Below are 14,270 nucleotides of genomic sequence, written 5' to 3' on the forward strand. Positions count from 1 at the left end.
TATTTTCAATTAGTGTTTCCACTTTAACTTTCTTTTTTTTTATTTATTTAGCTTTTCTGTTTGATGTAACGATTTTTTCATCATCGGAAATTTTATAGACTTTGATTTTATTTTTACCACTGATATTTTTCTTTTAGTTACCATATCTTTTGTTTTTGTGAGTTATCTTCTATATAGAAATTAATTGAAATTTTATTCAAACCAATATTCTGGTTCCAGGTCATTCGAAAACTGTCTAGTTCACATGATTTAGATGTTTTCCATCTATTGTCTGTCCCTTTTGCCATTAACTGAAAATGGTCGAGGTCATATTACATATTAGTTAGGGTTAGCTGTTTCGAACCCTCGGTCAAATTTTAAGCCCTTTCATAATAATATGCAGGTTGGTAGTTGTCTTATATAATATGGTATTACTTCAAAATCTACCAATATTTATAAGTGTATAATGATGTATGAATATATTAAAATAACTCAAGTTTGGGAGGAATGAATAACAAAAACCTATAAACACACTTTTTATCGTAAGGAAACTGATAAACAAGGAAAAACGATGAATATTACAAGACATAAATAAAACATGAAATGAAATAAAAAGATGGATACATTCAGTGGAAAAAGAGTGAACACCGCGTTAAATCCAAAAAAAACAAACATTGGATGTCAGGGGAAACCTTAGAATTAGTGGAAAGAAGAAGAGTTATGCTACAATATACCACAAAAACAGTATTCAAAAAATAACGGAGCTAAGCAGGAAATAAAATGTATGTGCATCAGAGATAAAAAAAAACATATAAATAATGAGAGTCATGAACTATTTAAAAAAGTTAAATATTTGTAACGAAAGTTCAAGCCACAACTTCAAGCCATTTAAGACCGTAATGGGGAAGTAAAAACCGACATAGATAGCACTGTAAAAACCTGAAAAGGTTACTGTTCAGAATGTACAAAGGCACTTCAAAAGATACATAACAAAATAAAAAACCAAGGGATAGATGGCATACCAACGAAGATTCTAAAAGTTAAGGCGAAATTTTCATACATTTATATAATACTGGATATGTGCAACATGATATGGATGACAAGTGAATGGCCTGATAAGTGGTGCGAATCAACATTCAACCCTATTCATAAAAAAGGATCCCTAACCAAATGCAGCAATTACAGAACCATTGCCCTTATTCCCCATGCGAGCAAAATCCTGCTACATATAATCAATCAACGGCTAAAGAACTTTCTACTCCCAGAGATAGCCGAAGAACAATGCTGATTCGTACCAGAAAAGGAACGCGTGAGCAAATACTGAACACCATACAGATAATAGAAAAAGCTAGGGTACACAATATACTTACCAATGCTGCTCTGTTTCGTAGATACACAAATGGGATACCATCTGGTGTATAATCGGAAATAAGGGAGTACCTAATCACCTATCTATCTTCTTCTTCTTAAAGTGCCCTCTCCTCAATGGAGGTTGGCTACTACAATTTTAAACTCTTCTCTATCTTCAGCTGTTCTTATTAGCTGTTAAAAATTTAGCCCTGTCCATTGTCGGAGGTTTCTGAGCCACGATAGTCTTTTCCTTCCTAGGCCTCTCTTTCCCTCGATTTTTCCCAACTATAAGTTGGGCATATTGGTACTTATTATTTCTCAGTATGTGGCCTAGGTATGCTGTTTTTCTAACTTTTACTGTGTTAAAAAGTTCTCTTTCCTTGCCTATTCTATGCAGCACTTCTTCGTTTGAGGTATGCGATGTCCATGAAATTTTGAGTATTCTCCGGTAGATCCACATTTCAAAGGCCTCCAATTTATTTACGGTTGATGTTTTAAGGGTCCACGTTTCAACTGCATATAGAAGAGTCGACCAGACGTAGCATTTTGATAAACGTAGTCGAATTTCGAGTTTTATTCGAGAATCAAAAAGCAGTTTTTTTATTTTTTCGAAAGATTTTTTGACCTGTTCTATTTTAGATCTTATTTCTAGATCAGGATTTAGGCTGCTATCGATCCAACATCCCAGGTACTTAAATCTATTGACCTGTTCTAAAATGTGCCCATTTATTGTGCAAGGTTGAGGTACGTTTTGGTTTTTTCGGATTGACATCACTTTGGTTTTTTTTAATGTTTATTTTCAAACCAAATTGCTCACAGGTCGAGTTGGTCTTGTCGATGAGTCGTCAACCTATCTATACATAATAAGAAATCTGCAGGATAAAAGTCCAGAAAAAGTTAAAGTACACGGAATATATGCAAATGCGTTTAAAACAACGAAGGGAACTATACAGGGTTACATACTATCACCATTTATTCTGAATATATAATGAAGAAAGTACTAGACGAATGGGATGTAAGAATCACTATAGCAGACAAAAAGATCAGTAACCTGCGATACGCAGATGACATACTTATACTAGCAGTGAATACTAGAAGTCAAAATGATTACCATCATATATGTATACGTGAAAAGGTGGATAGTTGAAATGTATTCTATCTTATGTAAAATGAGCTGGTTAACTACATATTCGTATTCAGCTAAAAAAATTAGATAAGATAGAATAGTTCCATGTATTGTGACGTAAACAAATTATTTACTTATGTACACAAATAATCTAGACTCTTTTGCTCGTGTCAGGAAGAGTTTGGGTGTGGTTCTTTCAAAAATCATATACAAGCTGGTTGTATTATCTTTAAAATTAAAATGAATTTGGCACCATCCTTTAATAGTTTACCCTCGTAAGGAAACGAGCCGAGACAAATAAATAAAATGAAAATTTTAAAACAAAGCCAACCTTTATTATTTTGTAATGAACAAAAAGCTATTAAAAGATTCTAGGAGAATTACGTCATCCCTGAAAAGAAATAAACAGTCTCTCTTTAGGTATTAAATTACAAATGAGAAGTGCTTATACGAAACTAAACTTAAAATCATTTTGGCTGTTCAATTTTTTCACATGCGAAAAATCATGTCATTTTTTCGCTGTATTATTAACTATCCTTCTACCACAATTTTACAATCATTACCTTAGTCCAACCCTTGATAGATTCCAGTTCAACCTCCCCTCCTTTAGAAATACAGACAGTTTTAAAATAGCAAGAAGAAAGTCTCTCTCTTGATTGTTGACTGTCGCTAGGGACAGTCGTTGACTCTTTCGTCTGCTGAGTCTCGCTAGGTAGGCATATACTCTCTCTTGCCTGTTACCTTCCGCTAGGTACAGACGTACGGCTCTCTTGCCTGTTGTCTATCGATGAGAACGGACGCTCTCTCTCCCCTGTTGACTGTCGTTTGGTGACAAGGGTTTCTCTCTACTGTTGACTGCCGCTAACTAATTATCTTTCTCCTGCTTTTAGTTATGCGAAAAATACCGCAAATACTGTTTTAGATCGTGTACAGACGCAAAATGTGGTCTATCTCGTGATCTCAGTATTAGTACCGCGAAACACGTGTTCAGAAACCGGTACCCGGACAGATTCCCCGTATGAAAAACAACCGCGAGTGTAAGCCTGTCAATACCGCGAGTGTGTGCAACAGAAAAATTGGTAAGACTTTGTATAAACTTAATTCGCTATAATCTGTATAACCTTTTACCACATATCCTAATTTAGTTGAACTAGCCCTATGTAATACAGTTCTCATTAACTGAAATTATATTCATAATTTCACATATGTACACCCTTTTTGTACATTGGCCTTTCCGGCCAAAGTCGGAACTATTAGGAACTACAGTTGTATCCTTGAGATAATTTAGATGCTTTCGGCAGATAGATGGCGTGTGCAACATTGATTTGAATATTTACTACGAATTATAATAATAAATTTTTGAAGCTTTGAAAAATAACTTAAAACTATACGGTTACAGTATACAGAATAGATTCTATGTATACAGAATGGCATCCAGCCGCCGAAATATGTATGAATGAAATAGGATCGAAAGGCTGTACGATAGGTGTGTCCCGGGCTTAAGCCGGATAAGCAGTGACGAACTTAGGTTCGGTTCGATTCTATCAACACCGGAAAAACACAAATAATGATCGTGGACAGGGCAAAATAATAATCAACCGCAAGTACACTAAGTGACGAATTTCGAAGTAGTAGACAGGTTTGTATACTTGGGTTCCCTAATAACCAACAACGGTAATAGCTCCTCAGAAATCTGACACAGGATTGCAGCCAATGGAGACAGAAAGTCAACGATATTTAGAGTCTCACCACGCCCTGACAAGGGCTCAAGAATAAGGAGGAGTATACATAACTCACTTATTAGGAAGAAAGATGCGAGTTGGGCAGTAGACAAACACCAAACATTAACAAAATACTTAGAAATGACTTTCGAGGCCAAAGATGGGGAAAATCATCATCATTGCTAATAAAAAAAGATGAAGAAGGTAATAGAATATTGTAAACATCTTAGTGAATATATAAGATCTAATAAAGTATTGAATCTACTATATTTATTGGCAATTAACGATAACTTTTTATATAATAGATAGCATAGAAATTCCACAAACAAATAGTTTCAGAACCATAATAGTACTAAATGCTATGGTTGCAAACGGGACAAAGAGAGATATCGGCAATACAACCAAAGAGCTGCAGATACAAAAGGCAGCTTTTTTCTTTCGAAGCCGTCTGTTATACATTACTCATACAATAACCACAATAAGAGGCTTAGTATCAATTTCGCCAGTCTTTTTTAAGTTAATAAATTTAACAATTTCGAATAAATATGATATCTGTTGATAAGATTTTATCGTCAATAGTTCCGGTTTTTCGATGGAAGTGCTTGGTAATTTTACGCTTTTGTTTGAAAATTGACCTATGCTAGTATAAAAATAAGTCAAACATTAACATTCGAAATAGTTTATTACGGGATTCTTCTTTTTCATCTTCTTCCTCAGCTTTTCCCTTTTCAGGCGTCACTGTTACTCACTCTTCGCCACTCATCTGTGTCCAATATGTCTTCTTCATTTGAACCTTTCTTTCGAAAGTCCTCTACCGCACAGCTCTTCCATCTTCTTCTCAGTTTTCATCTATCTCTCTTTCCATCAACTTCTAAAAGCTCTATTCTTCGTCCCACATAGTTTTCATTTTTAAGCCTTTCTTCTTCTTATTGTGCCCGTCCGTTCCGAACGTTGGCGATCCTTCTGGCTATGATGACTTTGTTGGTTGCTATACGGAATAGCTGTGTTGAGGTCTTTCTATGCCATGCTCTCAGGTTAGCAAGCCAGGATATTCTTCTTCGTCCTGGGGCCCTTTTTCCTTCAATTTTACCTTGAAAAATGAATTAGAGTAGCTCTTATCTGCCTTGATTTCTCATTATATGTCCCAAGTACTGCAGCCTACGGCCCTTCACGATGTTGTCCAAATCTGCGGTTGTGTTCATCCTCCGCAGTACTTCTTCATTGGTGACTTTGTCTGTCCATGGTATCTTCAGGATCCTTCTGTATAACCATAGCTCAAAAGCCTGAAGTTGTGATAGAGTTTCCCCTTCAATGTCCACGTTTCTACTCCGTACAGAAGCACTGAGTACACGTAACATTTGAGGAGCCTTATTTTTGTTTCTAGGGTGATGTCATGGCTGTTGAACACAGAGCTCATAGTCAAGAATGCACTTTTTGCCTTCCGATGCGAGATTTTTAAACATGACGTTTCTAAACCTTTGCAGTGTTTGTTCTTGAATCATTTTTGAGACTGTAGTCACCCCGGCTCTTTCCCTAATCAAGTCGTTCCTGATCCTGTAACTTCCAGTCTTACCCAATATCCACCATAGAATTTTGTATATCATTCTTTTCAGCCCTTCCCCGATTTTTCGATCGCAGAGAACCGCGCTCATTCTCTTGAGGAAGTCGCCTTCATACGCCTCCAAGAAATTCTATTTTGCGTAAGTTGCATCCAGTTATGCTTTATCCTTTGTATATCGTATATACATCGCATCTATGGTCTCCTCTGGCTTCTTTTATCTTCACGGGGTCTCTATTCTAATAATCTTTGATCCAAATCTAATCTACATGTCCTACAATTCTCCATTTTAGCTATGATGCCTTCTATTTTCGTTCTTCTGCGAATTTCTTCGTTTTTAAAGCGGTAGGTAGGTGTAATTCCTAATATTGATCATTCCACTTTCCTCTGTCCGATTCTCAGTATATTACCATTATTTTTAGTGAGCTGAGTGTCTTTAAAATGGAATAATCCCATTTCAGTGGAACAATACCATAACAATACTTCTCAATAAAAAAAAAATAACTAAGATTGAGAAATACAGACTGATAAGCCTTCTTTGTCACTTGTATAAGTTATTCACCAAAAACATTGTCAAAACGTAAACTGCACTTCTACCAATCGAGAGAATAAGCAGGTTTCAGGAAAAGTTACTGGACAAATCATTTTCAAGCAATTAAAGTCATGATAGAAAAGTCTGTGGAATATAATAGAAACTTGGCCTTGGTGTTTATCGATTTCCATAACGCATTTGACACGGTAGAACTAACAGCAATACCAACAGCACTGGAACAATAGGATAGATTACAGATATAAGGCTTGTAGAATACATGCACAGTAATGCCACCAGAACAGTGAAACTTCATGAAGCAACAGGTAAAATTAAAGTAGACAGATGAGTTAGACAAGGGAATACCATTTCACCAAAACTGTTCTCGAATAAGCAATGAAATCACTGTCTTTAGAGAACAGTCATCAATATCAATGGCAAAACGTTAAGCCACCTTAGAATCGCAGATATTATCATTCTTAACATTGGAAACATCATAACAGACAAAAGTGACAGAAGTCGACAGCGACGACGTAAAAATGAATTGCTGAGAACTGATGATGACAGCCCAGAATCGAGAGACGTGGAGGAGCTTGGAGGACGTTTATGATTAACAGTGAGTAACGGCTATATAATGATGATGAATTTTACAGTCGAAAATTCCCTTTATTTTTTATTACAATTATTTTTCATTTATTTGGTTTCAATTATTCATATATCTGGTTTCATTTATTCGAACAGCGATTAAAAGTTAATATGAAAATAAATATTTGACTAATAAAAAGAATGTAATGTTTGCGTGCTTTGAGACTGTGCGGGAGGGAGTGATAAAAACTGATGTAGGAGATCTTCAGTACGTCGCTGCGCTCAGTAACGACTGAATGAGGAATTTTGTATCCTCAACACGGTGCGTTTAACCAACCAATCAGGAATATCATATGGATATATAGCAGAGTTGTGAATAAACTACCAAATAAAGACCGCTGATCAAATTTGTAACTTTGTTGGTTGAACATTCATACACACTCACACATTTGCTGATCGAGCACACCATGCTCAATCCAGTTAGCTGCAACACAACTGGTTCATCGTATGGTGAGATTTTCTCTGCGATTATTGCAGTTCCAAATCTCGAGGTATAGTATATCGCATAAGCGATGCATCAGAGAGTTAAAGACCTCTGGGGGATTATAACCTTAACAAAGTATGGGGGCACTACTATAGCTGACAGCATTTTTTCCCAACTACTGGGATTAAATGAGCAAGGACACAAAAGAATAAGCAGATGGCCTAGGAGAAGACTCAGAAATCAGTGACACTAAACAGCGTGCCAGTGACCTTGTCAAAGCTGGTTGCAAGGTATCTCAGTTGTATATTGATTTGAAGTTCTACCCTTTTATTGGCCAGATTAACACTTGAATTAAAACATGGCCTATTACGGTGAATGGAAGCAAATCCGTCCATATTAACTTTAATAATCAAAAGATGGACAAAATGAGCTCATAATGATAAAATTTCACATATAAAAAAAATATGACGAGTTTGGTATAAAATGCATTTCCATCTTCGAAACAAGTTTATATATAACGACTAAGATGAACTTGTAAAACTGATTTGAGAGGAAGTCCTTACAGGAAGGAGTCATACTTATCCGTCCCATAATGTGATTGAGACACAGTATCCACTTAAATCTCCAAATAATGAACATCCCATTTAAACATCATCCGAAATGAGAAAGTGAAATGTAGCCGAAATCACGTGCCCATTATGAATTCTAGGAAATTTTGAATTTGATCATTGGCGGCGCGTAAGAAAATATGTTTCCTTGCTGGCCACTTTGCATTGTAACAATAGAATATTATACTTCTGCTTATAATATTAAAAAAAAAATACATTAGATCTAGTTTATAAAATAAGTTTTCATTCACATTAATAATGTGTCGACTGAGCGGATGAGCAGAAGTCGACTATATAGGTACCTAAAGATGTAAAATACTCAAATTAGTCTATTATTTTTGTTTCAGAAGGATATTCAATTAATTAGTCTGTCAATAGAAAGAGTACTAGCAACCGCAGATGCTTGTTTGGTCTGTATGTACATAACGTCTTCTAAAAACATGCCAAAACCTGCATATTTGGAAGAAGTTAGAAATCGTCATGTATTACATGAATCATATTGTTGCAAATACAACACTTCCACCAATTGATTCTACGTATTGCGTTTACGGCAGTAAACAGAACAAAACGCAATTATCAAGATTCGAAGTTTATTTCTGAGAAAAATTGAATTCTGTTGAATGTCAAATAACCGAGAAAACTATTTAATAATGGAATTCATCAATGTCCTGACATTATGTCGAAATGTGTTTAGACAGCAAAATAAATACACAACAGATTAATCAACCGCTGAATCAGCAGATTGCTGCTTCTACACAACGAAGCAAATACTTTAATTTTCTAAGCGTCAATAAAAACTAAAAATTTCGACAAAGGAAGAACTGGAATACAAAGTTAAAGTTTAACTTGCAAGGTATGAAACATGAATGATAACACAGCCCAACAAAATGAAAAAATTTGGTGCTTGATAAATAAAAAATTTTAAATATTTTTGATGTTCTGATTTCAAAAATTTCTCTTTTTTTATAGTAGTTTTTTTTTAATCGATTGTATACTTTTAACTTCGCTTGAAAAGATATACACACAGGCACCTAGAAATCACCAGATGGACTTACAGTAAATATGATAGATCATTCTATTGTAGACTCAAGACACCAGTCGAATATAATAAACATCCGCACCAGAAGAGTAGCAAATTCGGATTATATTCACTACGGGGTCGAAAGTAGGGTAAGGGGCAGAATTTTAAACAGTTAAAAAAGGAAATAGCTTTTAAACATAAACGATACAATGTAGAAGGACTGAAAAATACAAACAAAAACTGATAATATAAACAAAATATAAACATCAAACTAGAAAACAAATAAAAACATGAAAACATAAATGAAGAGTGGGAAGGGCGCAGAAACATCATTAAAGAAGCATCTGGAAAATTACTAGGCATCCAAGGTAAAAAAAAGAAGAACAAAAACGAATGACTGTTTTGACGAAGAATGTCAGATTATAATAGAAAGAAATATCAGACCATATTTATTGATGTTACAGGGGCACAGAACTCGACAAGGAGAGAAGGAATATAAATAACTAAGTAAGGAAAAAAAGAAAATCCACCGTAGAAAGAAGAGAGAAAATATGAACAAAGAACTTCAAGAACTACAAGATGTAAGTGAGCCAAAAGAAACGAGAAAATTTTACCAGAAACTGAACAAAAGCAAAAAAGAATTCACAAAAAATAAGTGAGGAGATAAGAGGGTAATATATTCACAGAACAGCAAGAAAAGCTAGGAAGATGAAATTCCTCAATGCGACCTAAAATGTTTTAGATTATATTGCTATATTAGATATTCGTTGGTAATACTCTATTTAACGTTTTTTATAAAAATATTGCTTTTTATTATGTGTTCTTAATATGCCATATGCTAAATAAAAAATAAATCCTACTAAAAAGCTCTTGGTAAAACTCCTAGGGACAGCTAACTTATATGATACGTGTGTGAATCATTTCATTATTTCTTTGGTGGAGTATAGAGAGTGAGAAAAAACTAAGCCAATTGGAAAAAATATGGACAGTAACACAAAACCCATCTAGGGTTGTAGCGCTACATCATGATGATGAATTGAGCTTTGACTGTTTAAAATATTAAAAACGCCGATAACTCCCTTTGAAAGTGAGGTATGCTTCCAGGAAAGTCGGCTAAGAAGGTTTTGGGAACTAAAAAGCCTACTAAAAATATACGTAGGCAAGAAAGAAGACAAATTGAAACTAAAAAGGACGTTAATGCCACATCCCACAAAAACAAAATACTTGTTAAGTAAAAGAAGAATATCAGCTGGAATAGGAGAACCAAATTCTATAGAATGAATATTCATAAAAACATGATAAGATAGATGTCTTTACGGCAAATATACCTAATTATAAAGAAGGCAATTGAACTGAAAAATAAGAATAAATGAATGAAATCGAATAAGGTAACATTTAAAAAGATTTATCTATGTGGTCAAAAATAAAATTAATCTATATATCCTATAAAACAAAATGCTTTATAAAGAACTAACTATATAATAACTATATTAAACTTAAGGTAATATAAATGTATTCTATAAGACTTAACTGTTTGTAACTAGATGATAAAACGAGTATTTCGTAATTTGGTCAAAACTACAAAACTCAAAATTAAACAGAAATTTTCATCAGTTAATCCGCTTTTAATAAAAATTAAAAATTATTTCTCATAGTTTTATTATATTAGGTAACACTTTTCTCAGTGTATGCAAATATCCATCTAATATATTAATATTTGTATAGATCGTAAAATTATTAATTTATTGTATGTGTGTTTAAAAGCACACTCCAACATTCAAAAAATTACCTATATTTAAATAGGAAGAGTATTTATGCGGTACTTACATTAAAATCTACAAAATTCGCCGAGCAGTCACCAACTTGTTGAGACCATGCTCTAAGATTAATATTTTGGTAGGAGTGACGCCATCTATTGGTGTGTACATGTTCTACTTGTCAAAAAAATAATTTTCTAGCTTACCGGACATTGGATCATCTATGGATGGAAAGTGGAAACAAAGCGGTCAGGTAAAGGGAATTTCTGAAAACGAGAATAATTTTATGTACACTTTTTATAACTTATTTTTATATTATATTTATTTATATTTTTATACCTATAATCTAGAGAATTTTCTATATTTTAAGAATTATGTATTAAGAATTGTGGATGTTAAATTGTACACATTATTAAGAATTATAATAGTGGCTGTTTAGTGTTGTAATAAAGTTAAAAACGAATTTATTTATTAGATTTTTCAATTTTTAAATTTTTTATTTTCCATAAATACTTAGTCAAAGAAGCTACAGTTAATTTCAAATCCAGTGGCGGATATAATAATTCCTGGAAGATATTATTTCGTTTGTTTCGTCGCACCAACGATGCTTTGAAAAATATACTTACAGTCTTTACACTCAGCTTGGGAATATTTTGACAGATTCATTCTGTATGTTGTATACATTCAGAAACATACAACACAAAAATTTCTACCCCTCACTATTAATAGTCCAAATAAACTTAATGTTGCAGTCATCTTCATTTAAAAAAGAAGAATAATTATGAACAATGGGATTGGGTATTCATTAATTTCCATTAAAAACTTTTGTTATTGATTTGGTTTTATTTTGTTAATAAATTGCATGTGCATACTTTTTTATTTTGAAGTAACAATTAATATGGGCTATAAATACGATTTCTTTGTTGTATAGTAATTTCCAGCCACTTACAGTCAGTCAACATTTAACTTTCATGCGAAAAAAATAATTACTAAATTTACTAGACAGTTGGAACTGGGTTAGTGGACCGAGTAGGTATACCTACCTATTTTATATTAATGTCACTGCTATGGTAATTTTCATCTTCATTTTATTGTCTGCGATATAGATATATTTTTTACTATGTTTGCTAATCTTTTTAAGTTTGATTTAGGTAGAGATCTATTAGAATCTTCTTCTTCTTCTTCATTTTCTTTAATAGGTAAAATGCCTCTTCAATATCCGGTATCGTCTTAAAGTCACACAGTTTTCTAGGTTGGCCAATGCTGCTTCATCCCATTGATGTTTTGCGTCGAGCAATTCTTATTATTCTAAATAGGTTTATGGAAAGAAAAGAAAATTTTAACAATAAATTTAATAATAGCTTTGTCGACCTGTTTCGAACATTACAGCTTTCTGCATCGTCAGGCCTCCGGCAAAGTTATTTAACCACTAAAAGAGAAATTACAGTTGTTATAACTTATAATATTAAGCCAATAAATATATTTTTATTTTATGGGTGTATTGCAAGTATATTTACATAACAATACAAGGAATGTGGCACTGGTAATCACACTATACGCTTAATTTGGCCAAAACAGTGTTTATGGCGAATATACTTTTTCGCTCATCGATTTATCATCATCGAATTATCGATCATCGATAGCGGGAATAGTTCTTGAGGAAGATTTCAATAACATAAGTAAAAAAAATATGGGATGTGATGAATTTTCTGTAGTTCAGAGGTGGTTCAGATTCTAAAACTAACAATCACAAAAACATAAAGACAAAACTGAGATACACATTACAAGACAACTAACACATTAAAAGACAAAATTTATGTTGGTGTTTTACATTAAATTTACTATTACATTTACGATGTTTTCTATTATTTTTTTACGATTCTTTTCTTCTTCTTACTATTCTGGTTATGACATTGTATCAATTTGTTTATTCCATTCTATTGTTTTTATTTTGTACTTATGTAACTAGTCTTAAAGGAAATAATAATTCTATTTTGACACCAATAACATCCAAAACCAAGGCTTAACTATAGAATACTCCTCAGATCCTGCGTCTGGATGGGCCAGAAAGCTTCACTATTTGGTGAATACTTGGTGATGTAATACAGCAGACGATGTAAAGGCAGTACATCTATTAAATATTCTTAACAACAAATCTATGGCTTCAACGGTTTCAATTCAATTTAAAATTCAAAGGAAACTAAAACTAAATACAAGAAAATCTCCAGAGATTGATGAAGTAATTCCACAAAGTTAAAAAACTGCGCAAATTTAAGGCAATTTTTAGACTAAACTACTAAACCAGGTAGTTTTAAAACCTTTGAAATAATAATATTAAAACCAAGAAAACACTCGAAGAAAGTATCATCTTATAGACCATAATCTTATAATACAAAGAATAAATTTGGTTCTACGTCCGAGCACTGGATTCCTTCATACCAATTCGGTTTTAGATAGGGTCACTCAATAATTTAGCAAATACCTAAAATAACATATTAATCAAATCAGCAAAAAATTAAAGTAAAGCTGTTTACCAGTATTCCTGAATGTTAGGCAAGCCTTTGACAAGGTTTGACATAAAGAACTGTTGTACAAAATATCAAAAATTCTCAATCAAAAAAAGCAATGGTAAAATTTCTAATTAAATTACACAAGGATCCCACCTTTTCATGTGTTATTTTTATTAGATATTGCTACTTCCTATAACACACACTGTTATAGAAATCTTAGCGGACGATACTACCCATCTAGCAACATACGAAAATCCACTAGAAACTTCGAACACCCAACAAAGTTATTTAGTAAAACTTGGATAAAAAATTAAATTAAAATCCGTAAATGTTGATTTAATAAGAAGAAAAGAATCCGGCGCTATACAAAAATTCCTCTAAATATATTGACACTCATTTAGACTCCAAACTTACATGGAAAGTACATATAAACTAAGAACAGAAAATATATTGACTAATAAAACAACTATACATTGGAAGAATATGAAAATTAAGTTTGGGAAACAAATGATTAATTTACAACACCATAACTAAATCAATAGGAATATATGGAATTGAAGTCTGGAGATGTGTAAGCAACTCTAATAATCGAAAAAATCAATCAAAAATATTGCTGATGTGATAAAAAGATTACAAACGGACCTTGGTATGTGATGAATTGAACAATCCACCAAGACCTGAGGGTTTCTTTCATCAAGAACGTTTTAAAACAAAGATCAAAAATACAATCATTATTAAAAACATTTAAACTCACCCCAAAATTGTTCTACAATTGACATTTTGCTGGGTTTAGCTTCAAGTTAAATTTCCGACATATCTCAAATGTCTTTTTTAAGTTGTCTAAGTGATGTTTTTCTGATATTCCTATCACCACTATGTCATCCATGTACAGAAATGCTTTGTCCGGTATTAAGTCGGATTAAGAAAATGCTATTGACATCATTCTTAAAAAGCTATTTGGGCTTATGTTTAATCCAAATGCTAACAAGGTGGATGCTCATTTTTCAGTATTAAAGGATGTATATTTTTCCAAAAAAAAACA

The 14,270-nt window shown here is 33.1% G+C and overlaps 1 protein-coding gene across 1 annotated transcript in view; it reads right to left on the reverse strand.

Annotated features, from left to right (window-relative positions):
- Positions 1-10,869, reverse strand: part of LOC140432676 (transcription factor E2F1-like) — a 142,857-nt gene extending 131,988 nt beyond the window's left edge. The window contains exon 1 of the mRNA XM_072520734.1: positions 10,789-10,869. The gene's annotated coding sequence lies outside the window, so the exon portion shown is untranslated. The remainder of the gene's footprint in view (positions 1-10,788) is intronic.
- Between the last annotated feature and the right edge of the window lie 3,401 nt (positions 10,870-14,270).

This window comes from Diabrotica undecimpunctata, chromosome 1, assembly GCF_040954645.1.
Source record: "Diabrotica undecimpunctata isolate CICGRU chromosome 1, icDiaUnde3, whole genome shotgun sequence".
In the NCBI taxonomy this organism is placed as follows: Eukaryota; Metazoa; Arthropoda; class Insecta; order Coleoptera; family Chrysomelidae; genus Diabrotica; species Diabrotica undecimpunctata.